We start from the raw sequence: 5,028 nt of genomic DNA, 5'->3' as shown, positions 1-5,028 counted from the left end.
TTGACCGTCAATGAGGATTTGATGCTTCTTGAAATATTAACTCTTAATAAATTCTTGATTTGGTTGTTTGAATGTGCTTATCTTTTGTGGAATGGGCCGAACATGTCGGCATAATAAATAGATGCATCTATGGTTTGTGTCGTTTGATCCTACGACAGTGCACAGTTAAATATTATATTGGATCAGGCCGTACGACCTCGACATGATTTGCGCATGACTTGATTGATTGTTTTGGAATTACTGATAATTGATTTGGCCTCATTGGCCGGAGATGTAAATTTTTAAAAGATAAAAATAAATTTTGAAATTTCTATTAACAAAAGAATTGTTTACCTACTTCATATTATTGAGTTTGCAGTCGCCTTATAAAATCCATGATTTATCGCATTATTGGTATATTATGGTTGGCCATAGTAAGTGTCGTAGTCGACCTCTCGTTACTACTTCTTCGAGATTAGATTGGATACTTACTGGGTAGGTGTTGTTTTTGTACTCATACTACACTTGTTGTACATTTTGTTGTACAGGAACATGTATGTCTAGGGGCCTCGTGGGCGCAATAGTATGGTTGATATGGGGAGTTAGGTGAGTTACATCTTACGATACGATCCGCAACCAGTAGAGTCTCTTTCAGAGTACTTGTGTGTTTCTTTTCTGTCCAAATTCGTATTCCGGACAGTTATTGTATTGTATTACTTATTCCTAGTAAATGCTCATGCACTTGTGACACCGGGTTATGGGATGATTATGAGATATTTAGTATTGAAATTGGAAAATGTTATTATTATTATTATTATTATTATTCTTTAAAGTTCATCTTTTACTAGTTAAATTCAAGGAAAATTTATGATTTTAAAAATACTAAATTGAGGATTTAAATAATTGTTTAGTGTTGACTTACCTAACAGTGGTGTCCGGCGCCATCACGACCTTTAATAGATTTTGGGTCGTGACATAAATCCTTAAAAAAAATTAGGCTATTTTTAAATTCAAGATATATTAGTCCAAATAAATTTATTGGGATAATATAATTGGATTATAAGTCCAATATATATGGATTAAATAAATAAGTCTTAATACATTGGGATAGCCCATTTAATTAGGCTAAAGTGATGAGCCCACTTCATTAGGCCCAATATGTCATATTCCTAGAGGCCCACTTTGGTGCCACGTGTCAAATGATGTAGCACGCCAAATCAAGTAAAAGAGCCAATAGTATCGTGCCACGTGTCAAAATGACAACGCATGCCAAGTAAAAGTAAAGGGCCAGTGAACCACGACACATTTGCAAGTGACATGTTCTGGCCAATCGAATGCGGCCTTGTCACATTTCAATGTCGAAAAGAATTTGTTCTTATCATAACTCTTCCCCCCATAACTATAAATAGGGGTCTTCATAACCCAGAAAAGACATATAAAGTTATAAAGTAATAAAGAGCTCGTGGATCAAACACTACAAATTCCTCCACAAGTTTCATGCTTCAAGCAATCAAGTTCAAGTTCAAGAATTTAAGTTAAAGCTCAAGAACGAAAAACAAATCAATATTCAAGGAGTATTGTGACGACCCGACTCGTCGTCTCGTGAGTTACAGCCCCGTTTTCCCCATTTTCTGTTTCTTTATGCTTCATTATTAGTGTTGGGTGTGAACGAGTTGATTTGGATTGGTTTTAGTACGAAATGAGACACTCAGTCTCTTTAAGGAAAGTTTGTTTTGGAAAAGTCAACTGAACGTTGACTTATGTGTTAGAGGGCTCGGATTTGAATCCTGATGATTCGGTTAGCTTCGGGGGATGATTTGTGACTTAGTAGTGTGATCGGAAGTAATTTTGGAGGTCCGGTGTAGAATTAGGCTTGAATTGGCGAAGTTAGTATTTTGGCGAATTCCGGTTAATAGGTGAGATTTTGATCCGAGAGTTGTTGTAGCTTCATTAGGTGATTTGGGAGATGTGTGCAAAATTTCAGGTCATTCGGACGTGGTTTGGTCGGGTTTTTGATCGAAAGTGTATTTCGGAAGTTTTTAGAAAATTTTGCTTGAATTCGATGAGTTTTGGGTAATTTGATATTGTTTGAGGTGTTTTGATGATTGGAAGAGGTTTGAATAATGTTATGAATTATGTTGGCATGTTTGGTCGGGGTCCCAGGAGGCTCGGATAAGTTTTGGAAGAGTTTTTGGAAGATTTTTGCCGTTTGAGCATAAGCATGTAATGATCCAAAGGTCCATTTTTAGTTCCAGAGATCGAAATTTTATTTCGAGATTTTCAGAATTTAAATAATGAATTATAGGAATGATCTGGAAAGTTTGGTCTAATTTCATCAAGTCGCAATTGGGTTTTTGACACGAAACATGAGTTAATTGTTTAACGAGCGAAATGGATATCGCACTGAGCAAACGAGCTCCGAATTGAGTTTCGATTAAAGGACTATATTCGTATCATTATTTGTGGCTCATAAGAAAAAGAATCATCGAATTCCGAGTTCGTATGATGGAGTTAGAGCCATTTTTAGCGAAAAGCAAAGTGCTGCAATTTTTTTAGCAGCGTGAACAGTAACCGTGCGGGTGAACAGTGACACCGCGCGTGAACAGTAACCGCGCAGGTGAACAGTACTTCCGAAACAAAATCTGAGCAGTGAATTTTATAAGACATTTCATCCGCGAGCTAAGTCATTTCTTTCACCATTTTTGGGCATTTTGAGAGCTACTTGGGAGTAATTGAAGAGGGATTCAAAGAGGATTGATTGGAGGTAAGTTTTATGAGTTAAAAACATGATTATATTGTGAAATCATCCTTGTAATTCATGAAAATATAGTCAAATTGTAAGAAATTAGGGCTTGAAATTGAAATTCAAAATTTGTATTTGAGGGGCCATTTGTGGTCCGATTTGAGAGATTTTTGTATGTATATATTCGTGGCGAGATAAGGAACCCGATGACGTAAAACTTTCTGAGTTTCGAGACGTGGGCCCGGGGCTCGGGTTTTGTCAAATTCGTGAATTTTGATATTTTTCGACTGCTTTCGATTGGGTATTGTCTCTTTAGGATAATGCGACATATTCGTTGTGATTTTGGGTAGATTCGTCGCACGAGGAGGGTAATTTGAGAGGCAAGGGCATAGCGAGCTAGACTTTAACCGTCTTGAGGTGAGTAATTTATGTAAATGATGTCCTGAGGGTTTGAAACCCCGAAATTTCACATCGTAACGCTATATTGAGGTGACTTGCACGCCGGATAACGGGCGTGTGGTAGAGCACCATTGGGGATTGTGACTTGGTCCGTCCCGAGAGATGTTTTTACCGTGTTTTCTACTTGAACTAAATTGAGAATCATCCTTACTTGGATTTAATTGTTACATTTGGGCTTCTTGCCAATTATTTGAATCTTTCAGGGATTGACATCACTGTTTTCGCATACATGCATATCATTTGATCTCAGTCCAAGGTTTTAAATACTGTTTTGCAAACTCAGCCATCTTTCTAAGATTTGAAAACTTAAATGATATTTCGGGCTGAGAACTACTATTTTACAAATGCCCAAGTGCTTATGATGATTTATGGACTGAGCATAGATCGGGCTACGCGCCGCAACAGTGTTATATTGATATTGAGGCCGAGAGCCTGGTTGATTACATTGATATTGAAGCCGAGGGCCTGGTTGAATACATTGATATTGAGGCCGAGAGCCTGGGTGATTATATTGATATTGATATGAGGCCTAGGGCCTAGATTTGATGCCACGATATGGCTTGATATTGCGCTTGGGCTGTAGGAGCCCCTCCGGAGTCTGTACACACCTCCAAGTGAGCGTCGTCGACGATAAATAAAATGGATGGCTCGGGCTGCACGCCGCAGTGGGTACTAGAGAGTACCATCATATGCATTGTATTGCACTCATGCATAGAGTGTATCGTCATATGCATTGCATTGCACTCGTGTATTTGTTTTTATCTGTTATACCTGTCTCAGTAATTGGTACTCTGATTTAATTGACTTGTTGCTTCACTATTGTTGTTCTAAACTGCCAGTCATAGTTTACTTTCTATTTTTCCACGATTTCGTATTCTCAGCCTTTATTTATGTTTATTATTCACTGGGTCGGAGTACTCACATTACTCCCTGCACCTTGCGTGCAGATCCAGGTACACCACAGGCTGAGTGAGGATTTGTTTAACTGAGCAGCAGTATCCGGGAGTATTGAGGTAGCTGCATGGCGTTTCCAGCCTTGATCTCTCCCCTCTATCTCTATCTTTTATTCCGCATTTTTCCTAGACAGACTTGTAATACGTGGATATTCTGTATTAGAGGCTCATATTCGTGACACCAGATTCTATTGGGCTATGGTGTGGTATTTTAATTGAACTTCCACAGATTTTATTATTAATTATACACTTGAATGTAATGATTTATAAATTCTCTGTGATATTTATCTATAATCTGAATAAGAAATTTGGGATAATGTTGTTGAATGGTTGGGCTTGCCTAGCAGTGTGTTGGGCGCCACCATGACCGGGGTTGGGGTCGTGACAAGTTGGTATAGAGCCTAGGTTACTTGGTCTCATGAGTCATGAGCCGGTTTAGAAGAGTCTCACAGATCGGTACGGAGACGTTTGTATTTATCCTCGAGAGGTTGTAGAACCTTTAGGAAAACTTCACATTCTTGAATTCTTATCGTGCTTCATTGATTCATCTTGAAAATAAACTTTTGAAATTCCCTCCACGCGTTCGTATGCGCGCATGAGCGCTCAGTATCGGATGTGCCTCGATGGCTTGTGATTCCCTGATCGAGGGGCGAGGTGTAATCTCTGTGAGTTTATGGTGGGCCAGTCTGAAGGACTTGAGGTTGGATGTGAGTAAGTGTTTTAAACATATATGTTCGGTAGTGTCCCCGTTAGTGGAAATGACGGCTGTGGCTATGTGAGGAGTATGTTAGTGCTACGAGGCGTATCCATATGAATTGGAAGCGACGAGAAGGGGGTCTGTTAAATGATGGAAGAATTAGTAGATGCTTGAAGTCTATCTTGATTCAAGTTATA

The sequence above is a fragment of the Nicotiana sylvestris genome, chromosome 3 (genome assembly GCF_000393655.2).
Source record: "Nicotiana sylvestris chromosome 3, ASM39365v2, whole genome shotgun sequence".
NCBI lineage: Eukaryota > Viridiplantae > Streptophyta > Magnoliopsida > Solanales > Solanaceae > Nicotiana > Nicotiana sylvestris.
This window is presented reverse-complemented; position numbering follows the sequence as displayed.